The sequence below is a fragment of the Tiliqua scincoides genome, chromosome 10 (genome assembly GCF_035046505.1).
Source record: "Tiliqua scincoides isolate rTilSci1 chromosome 10, rTilSci1.hap2, whole genome shotgun sequence".
NCBI classification, from domain to species: Eukaryota; Metazoa; Chordata; class Lepidosauria; order Squamata; family Scincidae; genus Tiliqua; species Tiliqua scincoides.
In genome coordinates, this window is record NC_089830.1 from 5554495 (window position 1) to 5571591 (window position 17097).

A 17097-nucleotide genomic window follows, 5' to 3' on the forward strand; every position below is an offset into this window, starting at 1 on the left:
TGAGTGTGGATCACTTTCTGAACCCTTCTTAAATATGGGTTGAATCAGGAGGTGGCAAAGTGAGATCTAAACCTGGGCTTGGCATTTTCCCACGATTGTATCTTGATTGACAGTTCAGTAGTGACTTTCATTCAAAACTTGTTTTGCAAAACTTAGAAGCTAGTCAGATTTTCTAGGAGCCAACTTGGAAAGAGAAGAATCAGAGTCCTGAAGGTGCCAGGAAGTTAAGAAGTTTTGTGCTTGCTAGTGTACGGCGGGCCCTTGGTATGTTTGGGGAACCTGTTTAGGACCCCCCCCCACCCCACCCCACAGATACCAAATTCCACAGACAATTAAATTTGCATTCCTGGCTGTTCTGCTGCCTGGGGCCAGGAACGCAAATGTCACCCCATCTGACCTGGAAGTAATTGCAGTGACATTATGTTGTACACTGCTCTGAACGACCACCCATCCCCCCCCTTTATTTTCAAAGTGGATTGGCTGCCCTCTTCTTTTGATCTGAAAAAAGTATGCAACTTGGGGGGGGGCAGTGGATGGCAGTGAGGTGCCACCCCCAAGTGCACTGACCCCTCACCCCCTCTCAGGTATGCTAGTGAATCTGCAGGGGGGAACAGCACGATGCTGCAATTACTTACCTGGGGACCACGTGTGGCCTCCCAGCCTTTTCAGAAGCCTCCTGGATGTGACTGGAAAGCATTTCCAGTTTGCACCAGTGAATTCCAGTCACTTCTGAAGGTGTTCTGAGGCATGGCCTCCCCTTCCGGTTGTGTCCAGGAGGTCCTCTGAGGCCCCCCATCTGCAGTCCCAGCATCTGCAGATGCTCAAATCCATGGGTGCCAACCCCATCGATAAGGAGGCCCCGCTGTATTCCTCCCTCTTTTTTTCTAGGCAGGTCTTAACTGGGAGGTGCCTGAGTTCAGACCTTAGTGGAGATCTTGCTTGGGAACCCCTTCTTCTTCCAGTGAGTGGCTGTTGGTTGCGAGCTAAGGAAGAAGAGGGAAAGATGGCAGCCAGCTTCCACACCCAGCTGTGCACGAGAGGAGAAAACTGTCTTCCAGGCTCCATCACCTATTCAGGTGCCAGGCCCAATTTTTTTAGATGGCTATGCTGTCTGAGCACCCAGAATTTTGCACCCTCCAGCCTGAGTAGTCCATGCCTCATTTTGCGAATATCAGAGGAGAGAGACCACCTGAAAAGGGAGATATATAAAATTGGTTTCAGATACAAGCTGCTCACCAGCTTCTGAAGGATGTTTTGAGAAGCCAGTCCCTACCACCCTCCCATCCCACCAAACGCCAACCTCAGTAATTTAAAAAAAAAAAAAAAAGCATTGGCATGAAATCTAATAATCGCTTGTTGATCTTAGCTCAAAACTACTCCTAAATCGTCCAGGCTGCAAGACCACCCTATGTGACCAAAAACCACCGCCACGGAGAGAAAAGGTGCAGAAATGTACCAGTTCCTGTGATCACTCAATGTTCCCCACAGTCCTGGCCGATTTCCTTGCCTCAGTAGGAACATTTCTCCCCCCACCCACCCCCATCTTGATATGTCTCGTAAACAATTGCCGCTCTATGTCAGAGACTTCTGCTGCCTCCACTGTAAGGACAGGGGGAACACAGAAAGAAAAGACCTCCCTTTAACAGCCTTGTTACCCTAATTGAAATGCTAAGGTTATGCCTCTGGGGATCCCGGAGCAAGAGCCAAAGGAAAACAGCAGCCCACCAGTACGATCTGACAAGTTGAGATCAAATGGTTAACCACAGATTTCATCCGCTTCCATGGCGACCTCTTCGGCAAGGAAACACTTGAGATTTTCTGGAGTTCATCCATTGGGCTTGTTCTCCACCCCCCTTCCCTGCACCGCACACCAAAAGAGAGAGAGTGAGAGAAACATAAGCGCATCCCTTCATCTGCATTTATATTTCAACCTCAGGGAGTCCCAAACACTGAACACATCGCCGGAAATAAAATGGTGGAAATTCTTGAGGTGCCACGACGCCAATGTCTGCGTTGGCGTAAGCCAGGCCTGCAGACCTTGCGACCCACTGAGCTGAATGTAGCCCACCAGCCATGAATGGCAGCCGACCAGGGACTGCTTTTGCTGCTCGTCCAAAACTGCATAAACAGTGTGTGTGTGTGTGTGGGGGGGGTGTTGACGAGGCTTTGGTAGACCACCTTGCATGGCTGGTGGGTCATGTTCAGTGGTGTTCAGAAAGGTTTTCAAGCAGCAATGCGAGAACCCTTTCCCAGAACAAATAGCATTTTTAATATACACTTTAAATGATTTACTAACCTGCGCTAGACAGGCAGACCGGCTGACCTGCACTGTATCCAGTGCAGTGTTGGAGGTGGACCTAGTGCAACTTGGAGTAAGGGGACTTATGTCATTTTAAGCTTGAAGAACTCCACTTTCTGTCATTCTCTATCAGGCATCACTACAAGGCATGAACTTGCAGCCCCCATGGGTCAGACTGTTCCATCCCTATAAAGCAGTCATTCCCAAACTATGAACTTTGGCTTCCAGGGAAGCCACAGAAACCAGCCAGGGGAGCAGCGGAATCCTCACAAAAAAACCCTGACACCCTATACAATGTATAGGATTGTAGCCCTAATGGGGAGCCGTGGCCAGTGGCCCAATAGATCAAGGAAGCCAGCAGTCAAAAAAGTTTTGGGAACCACTGTTGGAATTTACCCAATGCATTATAACCTCAACTCTTGAGCCCCAAGGTGATCTTAATCCATTGCAGATCTCTACAAGGAGTAGACCTTCCTTTCAGAAGGTCTCAAATCTTTACAGATGTGCAATGTTCCTTTTAATTCCAAGCACAAGGACAGCTGATGCGCTATCCATTTTTTCAACTGCTTGACTGGAAGATCATTAGGTACCCCAGGTTTCTCAGACTCACAAAGCTTTGTGATTTGTGTTGGTTTTTTTTTTTCCACTCACCACTGAAGAAGCCCTCGGAGCAGACCTGGCATTTGGTGAGGATTTTTCAAACGATTGTGGATTCCTCTCCAGTCCAACATGTTCCAGTTAATGAATGAATTTATGACAAAGTAACCAATGATGTGGACTTGTGGAACTGAATCGTTTCAAGGATGAACTTTAAAAGACAAAAATGCTTGTGGTTTTTAATGATATAAATTTGGGCTTTTTCAAAATGTGTACAATTTTGCCTTTTAACTCACTTTTGCACTTCATTTTTTTTTTCTTCCCCAACTTATTTTCTTTTTGGTTGCATTTCACTCCATCCGTTGCACAACAGTGGATCTCATTCTGGGCTGGTTTACGATAGTCGTTGCTATGATTGCAGCTATTAAAATACTGGGCCTGTTTTAAAGGCAAACAGATGTAAAACCCAGTGCCCAGAGACTGTATGATCCCAAGAAAATTTGTCGGGCTATTAGCTGACAGTAGTCACAATTATTAGTACAAATCGCTGAGCAGCTGTCGTCAGGCAAGCCGTTAGCAACTGAACAGTAATGAATCTCGAAATATCCACGATGCCATTTTATAGTTGTTGCCCCGCCGAACATTCAGGTGGGTGGCTCATTCCTTTGCCGTCTCATGGGTTGTGCATTCGTTATACTTAATTTGCACATTTCCCTCTACATACCTCGGCATATTCTGTTATTTTTTTGTGGTTAGCAAGAGTGCTGAATTTTGCAGGCCGTGAAAATGGATACTTTAACTGTTCTATTCCTGCTGTAGCTCATGTGCTTGGTCCCTCTTCTCTTGCACACACACAGACACAGACATACAGACACACACACAGACACACACACACAGTAGCAGACCTCCCATTATGTCAACAGTCAACAGTCAACAAAACCTTTATTAGGCATAAACATTTGATAGGTGAGAACTCTGTACAGAAATCGTAGAGAGTATAAACCTAAATGGTACACAAATATATGTATAAGTGCACACCTATGTGTACACACGGATACAACGTACATTACATTTTACAAACAAACATGAATTATTTAAAAGACAGAAACAATCAGTTACTCTGCGGATCTTGCCAGAATGTAGCCTACTCAGTGATTACTTGGTACAGAAAGCTTGGCTCGATTCAGAATACTCAAATTTAGGAACTGTGCGACTGAGAGGGTTGTATGTTCTACATCACCTGCTAGAAGGAATTGAATTATATCTTTCTCAGAATGCCCTGTTTTGGGATGGAGCAAGGGAGAGAGAAATTGCTGCCTTAGTACTTGATATCTGGGACAGTGCAACATGATGTGTGTGGATGATTCTACTTTGCCTAAATTGCAGCTACATAAACGATCTTCCCTGGAGGCGTTTCTAAATCTGCCATGCAAGTCATTAGAGGGGGTCACATTACAGCGTGCCAAGGTAAAAGCCCTTCTCTCCAGGGGGTGTATTAGGAGGGACAGATAATTTGGTTGTTGACCACTTGTGATTTTAAGTTGAAAATTCAGAGGGGAACATTTTTTCTGTGCTGCGCCTAGAATCTCTTGCCTTTCTATATCAAATAGTCTGGTTTTCACAAGTCTGATGATAACCTCAGGAGAAGGAGCTCCTTGTAGATCGACCTCAAGGCCCATTATGTTTGATGGGGCAAATGCCCCAGGCGCAAGCCTCTAGGACCCTGAGGAAGCCTCTGTGAAGCTCCCAACAGGGTCGGAAACTGTGCTTCCAGTTTACCAGAAGCACAGTTTATAGCATCGGGGAAGCCTCCCTGACACAGGCTTGGGTTGCATGAGGTTCTGTGAGCTCAGATGGGGGGGGGGGACGATTTTCATGCAGCGGGCAGTGACAGCCCGCAGGGGGCGCCACCATGGACCTTTGCCCCTGGGTGCAGGGCTGGGAAGGTCTGCCACTGCACACACACGCATACTGATGACTGCCTCCTTTATCATCAGAGGAAGAAAATACGTCTTCTTTTTCTTTGCGCAGATAGCAAAATTACATTTCCATGTCACTAGGGTTTGCATCACCTGATGCAGGAGGCCAGAGCGTTACCCCCATGACGGACCTCCCCCCGTGCAGTGGGCAGGGCAGTGCCCTGGGCAGCGGGCCTGGTGATACACAATCACCCCACCCACGTTTTTTGGTTGTAACTTTTGATAGAATAGAGGTATTTCAATGCGGTTTGTTTCATCGCATTCTGCTTCAAATTACGCATCAATTGATATATAACACGATGGCATTATTCAAAAATACCAAGTTTTAAAAAAACTTGAGTGAGTAGTGGTGTCATCCCCCCTGTGTGTCACCTGGTACGGCCCACCCCACCACCTGCCTAGCGACGCCACTGCCATCAATGTTTGCTCTAATGTTTACTGAACCTTTGGTTCAGTTTGGGCAAATTACTATTACCATCAATAGCATTAAGAATAGTTATATGCTGCTTTTCAACAGTAAGGAGTTCACAAAGTGATTTCCATAGATAAATGAATCAATAGATGGTTCCCTGTCCCCAGAGGGCTCACCAGTAAGATGCAGAAGAGACACCTGCCCACTGGTAAAGAAATCATGCTGGGGTGAAGAGGTGCGCTGGTGGTGTGTGTGCTCCACCAGCACAAGGGCCAGTTAGGATTTGGCCATCAGTTTCCCATTCCACCAAATGAAGCCTGCCAAGAGGGCCTCACCCAAGCGGAGGGAATCAGAAGATCTCCCATTTCATATGCAACTTGGGGCCTAGTCCAGGTCCGGCCCAGCCGTGAAGCCTACTGAGGTTGTCGCCTTACGCGGTGGATTGCCGGGCAGCTGCCTGCCTGCCTGCCTGCACTGCACCTCCTCCTCTCTTGCTCCCTGTCAATCAAGCAGTTGAAAATGAAAATTTTTGTTTGAAAAGAAAAGATACTAGCAGCAGATTTAATTAATTCTTTAGCCAATTATTTAGGTCAGGGGCGTCCAAAGTTTTTGGCAGGAGGGCCACATCAGCTCTCAGACACTGTGTTGGGGGCCGGGGGGAAAAAATAATTAATTTACATTTAAAATTTGAATAAATTTACATCAGTTTACATAAATGAATCTATTAAAGATGAACTTATATGAATGAATGCAGGACTTGCGATACCTCAAGGCCTATAAAAGGCCTTGCACAAAGCAAGGCTGGCCTTTCCTTTGCTGCCACTGTTGCCTCACAGACTTGAAACAGCAAGCAGCGGAGGGAGCCCTCATCCCACAGCTCACGCGAGAGGTCAAACAGTCACCCTCACGCTGAGATCGGTTGCGTCAGGCCAGAGAGGGCTCCAACAAATCTCCGGAGGGCCAGAGACTCATTAGAGTCTGGGTGCTCCCTGAGGGCTGCATTGAGAGGCCTCGAGGGCCGCAAGTGGCCCCAGGGCCAGGGTTTGGGCACTCTTGATTTAGGTTATAGCAGTGCTGAAGCGACCAGCCTGACTTTGGCTTACATTTGTAGTTGCTGAACTGAGGACCCCCCTGCAGCCCCCCTGATGTCTGCACAGCTTCAATCCAGATGGAGCCTCCGTTGCTCGAGCCTCTCATCTTCACCTATCGGTGCGACCTTCCCATGGGAACAGCAGTGACTAACCCGCCAGCGCTTGCTGTTCTCCTTTGGCCTGCACTGTCTCAGAGACAGATATCCTTGCAGTGAACTGAAATTATACCCTGAGACGATTAGTCATTGGTTTCACACTGACTGGTTTCTAGACATTGTGGTTGTTCAGGGTGCTTTTCTGCTGGTCACATCTGGGCACCCGTCCCGCGCCTGCCCAAATCTACCAAACCTCTGTTGATCTCAGATAGCGTTACAACTTTGACTGCCTGTAACCTGGGTGCTTTTCTGCTGGTCACATCTGGGCACCCGTCCCGCGCCTGCCCAAAATCTACCAAACCTCTGTTGATCTCAGATAGCGTTACAACTTTGACTGCCTGTAACCTACGTCGAAGTAAACCTCCAGCTTTAAACCCTCCAGGTTCTGATTGCTGTCTATGCTACCACTAGGTTCAAAGGCAGCACACCTCCAAATCCTGCTTGCTTTGGGGGGGGAGCACAACACACGGGGGCTTGGGGGAGGGCTGGTTCAAGCCAACTGAAGCAGGTAGAGCACATTGTGGGGGGGGGTGCCCAGCTCTGCTCACTCACCCATCTCCACTGCCACTCCCTGGACTGGAAAAGGAAGAGGGGGTGGAGAAAAACAGAAGTTTGGAGGAGAGGAGAAAGTTGAGCATTGGAGATGGCGCAGGAGAAGCAGAGGCTGGGACATCTCAAGGGGGAGATGCTAGGTAAGCTTCAGGTGCTGGAAGATTTTGGGTTGACCCTACTTCTTGGCTTCCCAGAGGCAACGGGTTGGCCACTGCAGGGAACAGGATGTGCCCCTTTGGACCTGATCCAGAAAGGCACCTTCAGCTTGGTACTACCAAATCCAGAAACGCAGACTCCAGAGTTTTGTCTGTCAGCCAGGAAACTGCACAGCATCAAGCTGTGAACAAGATGAGCTACCAGAGATTCTATCTATGTTCTTTTACACAAATTTGTCACCCCTGCTTTTTCTTGACAGCGAAGTCAGGTGTATATGCGTGTGTGTGCGTTTCTCAGAGAGTTGTAGGTGGTTTGAAAAACTGAAGAGAGATCCTTGCTTGTGGTGTGTAAACAGGTAAACAGGCATTGAGGTTGTTTCAAAAACCGACTAAAGGATGTTAAGTGAGGCCGTCTTGCCCCACTGTCAACTCTTCTTAAATGCCATTGTCAGTTTCCAACCGTTGTTGGCAACCTTCAGTCTCGAAAGACTCTGGTAGACCACTCTGAAAGGTGGTCTAGTGTGGCTGAAAAGGCCGATTCGGGAGTGACAGTCCCTTCCACACCGGGAGCAAGTGCAATCTGTCCCTGGTCTGTCTCCCTGGCGATGGGCCTTCCTTCTTTGCCTCTTTGCCTCAGACTGTTGGCCAAGTGTCTCTTCAAACTGGGAAAGGCCATGCTGCACAGCCTGCCTCCAAGCGGGTCGCTCAGAGGCCACAGTTTCCCACTTGTTGAGGTCCACTCCTAAGGCCTTCAGATCCCTCTTGCAGATGTCCTTGTATCGCAGCTGTGGTCTACTTGTAGGGCGCTTTCCTTGCATGAGTTCTCCATAGAGGAGATCCTTTGGGATCCAGCCATCATCCATTCTCACGACATGACTGAGCCAACGCAGGCGTCTCTGTTTCAGCAGTGCAAAATGGTTTCCAACCATTTTTTTTTAAAGTTCAGCTGTCCCCCACCTCCCATCTCCACCCAGACAAGATTTCTGAGTCATAAAGTTCATCTTTTGGATGTGAAATTCCCAAATGCAGATTTTGACAGGTCATCTGGGACGCTGAGCAGGCTTGATTTTTAGTTTTAGTTTTTTTTTAATGAAATAATTTATCATGATTGATCAAGGCGGACTTCTGAAAATGTGGATGGGGGGTGGGAAAACCAACCTGACCACCTGTCCAAGTAGGAATGTTGAGGCTTCCTTACATGAAAATGAAAGAACTGCAACTGAGAAATTCTCTTGTATTTCCTGTGACAAAATGAGGCAGGAAAAGGATCTGTGGAACTTTGGAATGAGATGAATTAAGATTCTACATCTGAATGTTCATAAACACATACACACACGTGAGAGAGAGAGAGAGAGAGAGAGAGAGAGAGAGAGAGAGACAGACAGACAGACAGACAGACAGACAGACAGACAGACTTTGGGTGCAATCCTCACCTACTTTCCAGCACTGGCATAGCAGTGCCCATGGGGCATGTGCTGCAACCTGCAGTTCGGGGGCAACCACAGAGGCCTCCACCAGGTCAGGGAACGTTTGTTCCCTTACGTCAGAGCTGCATTGCCCTTACCCTGGTGCTAGAAAGTTGGCTAGGATTGTGCCCTTAATGTCATTTTGTTCAAAGTTGCTTTGTCATCAAGTTGATGAGAAAAAACAAGATTCCATGATCTGTGTGGTGTCTGCACCTTCTCCCCATGTCTGCGTGGGTTTTCTCTAGCCTGGAAAGCTCACAGTTATTTCAATGTGGGAAGTGTTTGGGGGTCTTTATTTAGAAGTTTGGTGATGTTTTTATGACCAGGAATCTGCTGCAGGAACATAATTCTTGTTTACATATCACAATTCACGGTAAAATTGGTTTTGTGATAAGTCACTTCGCTTAAAGTCACCGTTTCCAAGAAGCAATTGACAACTTTAAGTGAGAACACTCATCAAAACCATATTCTGCAAACTGAATATTGCACAGCAGGGGCAAACGCTCTGGTTCAACCCTTCTCTTGCGCCAAGAAGTTACTATTGACACCAATCCTCTGCCACCTCCTAGACTTCGGTCCCCACCATATATGTGTGTGTGTGTGTGTGTGTGTGTGTGTGTGTGTGTGTGTGTGTGTGCGCGCGCGCGCATGCGTGTGTGTGTTGCAACTACAATTTACAGGGGGGAAAAAAGGATTTCAACAATGCACTTAATTAAAATCATGTCTTGTTTGGACCGAAGGTGGTTTGAACACTTTTACTCAGAAAGCATGATCGAACTACACCTTATTAATTCCGTGCAGGAAGTAGAACTGGCAAAGCTCCCCCCCCCCAGAGATCTGATTGCTTTGCACATCTTTTACTTTGTTGCCTTTAGACAGAATTGACTTGCTCCACATCTGGTGCCCAGTGTCTGCTACTTGATCTACACCTCAATCCCAAACACATTTTCCTGCAAGCAAATGGCAAAACTAGACATTCAGTGGTGGTGGTGGTGGTGGTGGTGGTGTGTGTGTGTGTTTGTGTGTGTGTGTGTGGCATCCTTGTATTTTTCTTTCCAGTAAACAACAACTGGATCACTCCACCCCCAGGGATTGGGACCATTATACGGGGAGGGCTTTCTGAGCCCTCTTCCTCTGCCACAGCCTTGAGTCAGATCAGCATCTCCCAGCCACAACTTTGACTTGCCACGAAAAAGAGACTCCTGTTGGCGCAAGCGAGTGTTGTTTTCATGGGAGAGAGTGTTTTACTTCCTCCAGTTGTGGAGGAAGTCAGACATGACTGTTGGAAGGAGCCAATGAGGCCTCTCTGAAGCGCCTCCAAAAGTGCGCTCCTTCCGAATGAGCCGTTTTGTGTTGTTTGTGTTGCGCTTGGCTGTTGTGTGTGTCTTTGCTGCACTGGAGTTGAGGTTTCTTTTTATAATCTTCCAGTAACTCACCAAGCTACCTCAGGATTCCCGCTCTGCAAAGCATCCTTCTAATGGATTCTTGCCTCTCTTTTTTTCTTCTCTCTTAACCACAGAAAGCGGAAACCCTCACAATATTTCTTACACACACACACACACACACACACACACACACACACACACACAGAGTGTATATATATGTGTGTGTGTGTGTGTATATATACACATACACACACACACTTTATACTTTATATATATATAAATTTTAAATATATATATATATATTTTCACTACTTTTCTTTCTATATATATTTATATAAGGACTCATATTTTTATATACCTCTTATATAAGGGCCTTATATATTTATATAAGAACTCACTTCCATATATATATATATATATATATATATATATATATATATATATATATATATATATATATATATATATATATTCACTCCTTTTCTGCTTCTTTCTGGTGTGTGCATTCAACCCTGCATCTCAAAGTGGGAAAGGAGAGGGAGAAAGAGGAAGAGGAGGGCACAAGTGTGATAACCAATGATGGTAGACTGTCGTCTTATGTTCTTATGGTACCAACATGCCAGTTTTGCCCTTTGTAGGTTGCAGGGGTGAACCTCCAGTTCAACCCTCCCCCTCCTCATGCGCAGAACCTCCAGCACTGATCATGTGTTAATACCATTGACAAGAGCAGGGTTGGCCTTAGGAGCTAAGGGGTCCAGTGCAAGACGTTTTTGTGGGGACCCCCCCAGCTCTCCCCCCCCTCCCCAGGTTGAGCAGCAGTGGTGGCCCTGGGGCTGATGGCACCCCATGTAAATCACAGCACCCAGAAGTAAGTAGCGGTGACATAATGACATCGGCACCAACTGTTTCCGGGGGGGGGGGGAGGATTTCCGATCAATCAGACCAATAGGCAGGCAGGAGGGCAGCCCAGTGGCAACACTCCACTAGCAGTGCTCTCCTTGCAATATCTCGGCATGGAGGATTCCATGCTGGCCCGTCAGTGAAAGAGTGAGGTGCCAGCCGTGGCTGTGGGCAATATGCTCTACACCACAGCATAGCCCCCCCCCCCACCAAAGGCAGGGACCAATTGGGCCCAATTGGTCAAAGCTAGCTAAAGCTGGCCCTGGATAAGAGGATTATGTCCCATCCTTTTATTGTTCTGAAAACACACTCTGCTCTGCATTTGACTGCCGAATTCCAATTGGACGAGGACAATTACCAATATTAAATCTGGAATTGGAACCTGCTGAGTTGCCAGAACTTTCTGTCTCCCCTGTTCTTTGGAGTGCATAGGATTTCAGCCTATAAGACTGAGCTAAAAATCATTCTTTACCAGTTTGAATCTCAGCTCTGCCACAAACTCATTAGTTAGCATTTGGCAAGCCACTTCCTCTCGGCCTCAGTCTTCCCCATCTGCAGCATGGGGATAATGATGTAACCTTCCCTTAGGGTGGCTTTAGGGATTACACTGGAGGCATTTTGCATGCTCCCAAAGTGTTACCTAGATACATGGCAAGCATTGTGTTTATACTGAGAATTGCATGAATGATGGCTGAAAGGATGAAACTCCAAGGCTCACTCCTATGTCCTACGACGGATAAAAGGTGCATGCTAGTCGGGATTGTTAACAAGACCTCAGTGTAGTACTAATGCTACGGAAGAGCAGGTATTAAGAGGGCAAGACCTGTCCTACACTGAACCCACTGGCATTCCTGGAGGGGGGTAAAACACGAACCCCTTATGTCAGTGCTTTCCAGCACTGACATAAGGGCAACATAGCTCTGAGGTAAGGGAACAAACATTCCCTTACTCTGGGGAGGCCTCCGTGAGTGACACCCAACTGCAGGATGCAGCATATGTCCCATTGGCTATGCCAGTGCTGAAAAGCACTGACACAAGGGGGTTGGATTGCACCCTAAGTTGTGCAGGTTCCCGGATGCCACTGCAAAGCAGACCCTCTCCTGGTGAAGCAGCCATGACTGGCTCTGAGGTGGGAGGAGGGGCTGCATTACACCGATGTTTGAGAGCTTGCAAAATTTAATATTCCCCCCCGCCCTGCTCCAGAAACTCCAGTGACTGAACCAGAGTGCAGGCCCACCTTCCCCAGTCAGGGCCAGCCCAAGACATTCTACTGTGGGGAGGCAGAAAAGCCAAATCAAACCCCCTCTCCTTTTTCCCAATTAATCTGTGGAATTTCTTTCTGCAATTAATCTGTGGAACTCCTTGCCACAGGATGTGGTGAATGGCATCTGCCCTAGATGTCATAAGAACATAAGAACAGCCCCACTGGATCAGGCCATAGGCCCATCTAGTCCAGATTCCTGTATCTCACAGCCGCCCACCAAATGCCCCAGGGAGCACACCAGACAACAAGAAGACCTGCAAGGCCTCCTGGGAATTGTAGTTAAGAACATAAGAACAGCCCCACTGGCTCAGGCCATAGGCCCATCTAGTCCAGCTTCCTGTATCAAACAGCTGCCCACCAAATGCCCCAGGGAGCACACCAGACAACAAGAGACCTGCATCCTGGTGCCCTCCCTTGCATCTGGCATTCTGACATAGCCCATTTCTAAAACCAGGAGGCTGCGCATACACATCATGGCTTGTACCCCATAATGGATTTTTCCTCCAGAAACTTGTCCAATCCCCCTTTAAAGGCGTCCAGGCCAGTATAAAAGGGAATTGGACCAACTGATGGAGGAAAAGTCCATCATAGGTTACAAGCCATGATGGGTATATGCAACCTCCTGGTTTCAGAGGTAGGTGACCTCAAAATGCCAGGTGCAAGGAGTGGCAACAGGATGGAGGTCTGTTGTTGTCATGTGTGCTCCCTGAGGCATCTGGTGGACCACTGTGAGATATAGGAAGCTGGGCTAGGTGGGCCATTGGCTTGATCCAACAAGGAGCTATTATATTAGTTCAATTAGCTAGGAGTTCTATTAGCTAGAATGGGGCACAACCCACTTGGAGGTTCTCCTGTGCACACTTCATTGCCTCAGGCTGTGCATGAGCCCAGCCCCACTGTCCATCCCAAGAAGGCTGGAGTGCACAGCTGAAGACTCTGTTCCTTTCCTGGGACCCTCCGTTCACCCTCCGTTGCCTTCCAGCTTGGCAACTCGTGATTGGTTGTCAGTGAAAGTCTGTTTTTCCTCAGGGCACCCTGCTGGCTTGTCAGGAGGCTGGTATTCGTGTGGGAGGGGATGTAAATCCATGAGCTCTCATCACCTCGTTATACTCTAATGGGGTGAGGGAGGCAACAGTGCTTTCCTCTGCCGAGTCCTTAATTCCCGATGATTTCTGGGCTTGATCTCCTGGTGTTCATTGATATGTCGTCAGTGTTTGTGGTCCAACCGTTCTGGCCGAGCAGAGCTTGGGGGAAAACGAGGGGAGTGAGTTCATAGTTTCTTTTTTTGCATGCATTGCCCCCGACACATGGTAGTCGTTAGAAAGAATGCATCATCCTGTCTTTTTTGAAGGAGCAGGCAAACAATATGACAAAACATCCTTTAGTTGGCCTGCAAACAATTGCAAAGATGGATTGATCCTGCAGAGGGAAGAGAAGAAGATTTAAGACCTGTCTGGAAGCTCCTCAAAAACAGATGACAAGCAACCTCCCTCTCTGAAATCAACCACGGAGGAACTGGGGAGACTGGGGAGGAATTCGGAACAGATAAAATGACCAGATGGGTCTGGTTTTGTCTGCCACAAGAGGACCAAATGTGGTTGCCAGTCTTGTTTGCAACAAGGCTGCAAAAAAGAGCAACGGAGGCTGCAATCCTATGCACACTTTCCTGGGACAATGGAACACAATGGAACTTATTAATTATTATTAACAGTATTTATATACTGCTTCTCAACGGAAATTTCAGCAACTGTTACCCTGCACATGCTGGATCTTGTCTGATCTCGAAAGCTAAGCAGGGTCAGGCCTGGTTAGTACTTGGATGGGAGACCGCCTGGGAATACCGGGTGCTGTAGGCTTCTACCATGATCTCGGAAGCTAAGCAGGGTCAGGCCTGGTTAGTACTCGGATGGGAGACCGCCTGGGAATACCGGGTGCTGTAGGCTTATACCATGATCTCGGAAGCTAAGCAGGGTCAGGCCTGGTAAGTACTTGGATGGGAGACCGCCTGGGAATATTGGGTGCTGTAGGCTTATACCATAGTCTTTCGAGACTGAAGGTTGCCAACCATTACAGAGAAAAATCAAATAACTAATGGCTCCCTGTCCCAAAAGGGCTTACAATCTAAAAAGATGCAAAAGAACACCAGCCACTAGAAAAGACACTGCTAGGGTGAGGAGGGCCGGTTACTCTCCCCCTGCTAAATAAAAGAGGAGCACCCACTGGAAAAATGGCCTCTTACCCAGTTAGCAGGGGTTACTTAGCTGGACTTACTTCTGAGTACTCACTCACTGGTTTGGGTTGCTCAATGCTTTCATTATGGGACTGAGGGCCCAAGCCTGTCCAATTTCCCAGTGCCAGTGCAGCTCTACCAAGGGGGCATGTGTGGCATCCTGTGGTGGGGAGGCAGTCACAGAAGTTACAGTTGTTTGAACATTTGTTCCCTTGCTTTGGGGCTGCATTATGGCTGCACAGATGCTGGAAAGGTGGCTGGTACTGGGTTCCCTCTGTTCCTCCAGCCCTAGGACCAGAATGAATATTCGCCAGTGTTCAAAACGTGCTGAATCTTCCCATGTCATTATTCGCATGATTCGTTTGAAATTCAAAATCCAGATTTTGCTTGGGGTTTTTGGGCCTCCACATCCAACCGCTGGCCACTCGCTAGCAACTCTTGATAGCCCTGATTCAGCCAGGTTTTATAGTGTGGTTCATGGAATCTGACAGTTGACACCTTGTAGTGTCCATAGCGGGTGAAGACTCCTGGTGCGCGACCAAACGCGGGGGCTTAGCCTGTTGATGATGGGCAGTCGTCGACGGAGAGAAGGACGGGAGACAGACACGGTCACTTTGCACAGGCGGTTTACTTGAGTCAGACATTTAACATTCATGGGACCTGTGATGTCACAGGCCCCTTTGGCTTACATAGACTTGTGCCGTCGGCACATGTTAGGATTGTTCCCCAACCCTTCCCAACCCCTTGAGGTTCCAGGCAGAGTTCCCGGGCTGGTGCCTGTTGCCCCAGGATATGGGTTCCCCGGAGGTTGGTCGCCTGCAGCACTGGTGTTCGGAGTCAGCCCAGATGTCCTCAGGAGGATCCCAGTGTTTGGTCCTCGATCAGCTGGCCAGCATTGGGGAGAGTTGGCTGGGAGTCCTCAGGCCTGTGGCCTTGCTTCTGAGGATAGAAATCCTATCCAGGGGCCCAGGGAGGTCCCAGATCTGGGGGCTCCCAGTCCCAGCTCACTCTCTCAAGGACCGAGGCAGTCAAGTTCCCTTTCAGGTCATGGACCGGCAGAATAAGGCCAGGGTTGCTACCCCCCTCTGGCCTTCCCTCTGGTGCTGCCTGGGGAGAAGCGACCTCCCCCTAGGCTGCCTAGGCTGCTTATGAAGCCAGTGTCTGGCTTAGCTGGCCCCACCCTTTCCGGCCAAGTGGCTATTTGATGCTCCCAGGAGGCCCTGAGCCCTACTCCTGGGGAGATGCCCTGCTTGGGGGCCCAGTCCTGGCAGTATTTGTGACTTACCCCCAAGGTTCTTACCCTACCCGTGAGGAGACCCCTGCTCCTGAGCAAACCCTGGCCGGGGCTGGGCCCAGGTGACACACCTTATGGCAGGGATTTGCAAATCCTATCTAGTCACTAAAACACACTTGTGCATGACAACAACGACAACAACAACAACAACAGTATTTATATACCGCTTTTCAACAAAAAGTTCACAAAGCGGTTTACAGAGAATATCAAATATCTAATGGCTCCCTGTCCCAAAAGGGCTCACAATCTAAAAAGATGCAAATGAATACCAGCAGACAGCCACTAGAACAGACCCTGCTGGGGTGAGGTGGGCCAGTTACTCTCCCCCTGCTAAATAAAAGTGGAGCACCCACTTGAAAAAGTGCCTCTTAACCAGTTAGCAGGGGTCAACCATCAAGTACACTGTGGTGGTGGTTGGCAACCTTCAGTCTCGAAAGACTATGGTATAAGCCTATAGCACCCGGCATTCCCGGCGGTCTCCCATCCAAGTACTAACCAGGCCTGACCCTGCTTAGCTTCCGAGATCATGGTATAAGCCTACAGCACCCGGTATTCCCAGGCGGTCTCCCATCCAAGTACTAACCAGGCCTGACCCTGCTTAGCTTCCGTGATCATGGTATAAGCCTATAGCACCCGGCATTCCCGGCAGTCTCCCATCCAAGTACTAACCAGGCCTGACCCTGCTTAGCTTCTGAGATCATGGTATAAGCCTACAGCACCCGGCATTCCCAGGCGGTCTCCCATCCAAGTACTAACCAGGCCTGACCCTGCTTAGCTTCCAAGATCAGACGAGATTGGGCATGTGCAGGGTAACAGGTGACTGTCCTGTTCACTATGTAGTTGCTTCTGGCAAGAACAAACTAAGCGGAATGAAAATTCAAAAAAAAAAATGTTTGCACTTTTCTTTTGAAAACCACTGCATATCAGCTATTTGTCGAGTAATAAATACCACTACATGACAAATACCAAGCCTCAAATATCACACTTTGAAGTAAAGCATCGTTGGATGTCAAATGTTTGGCAAATATCTGAGCATTCAGAGACCATCTGCGGAACATTTAACAACATGGTTTACAATGAGGACTAAGACTGAGTTTGTCTCATGATGCAATCCAATGCATGTTTTCATAGGCGTAAGCCTCACCGAACACTATTATTATTATTATTATTATTATTATTATTATTATTATTATTATTTTATTAATTTATATCCCGCCTTTATGCCCAAGGCGGCATACAGCAATTAAAATACAACATCAAAAACAATAATTAAAACAATTTACAAATAATTAAAAATCTAAAAACAAACCCCGTGGAT

At 47.9% G+C, this 17097-nt stretch overlaps 2 pseudogenes; one reads left to right on the plus strand and one right to left on the minus strand.

Annotated features, from left to right (window-relative positions):
* Window positions 1–13991: 13991 nt before the first annotated feature.
* Window positions 13992–14111, plus strand: LOC136662076 (5S ribosomal RNA; annotated as a pseudogene).
* Window positions 14112–16486: 2375 nt separating this feature from the next.
* On the minus strand, window positions 16487–16607 carry LOC136661940 (5S ribosomal RNA; annotated as a pseudogene).
* Window positions 16608–17097: the final 490 nt, after the last annotated feature.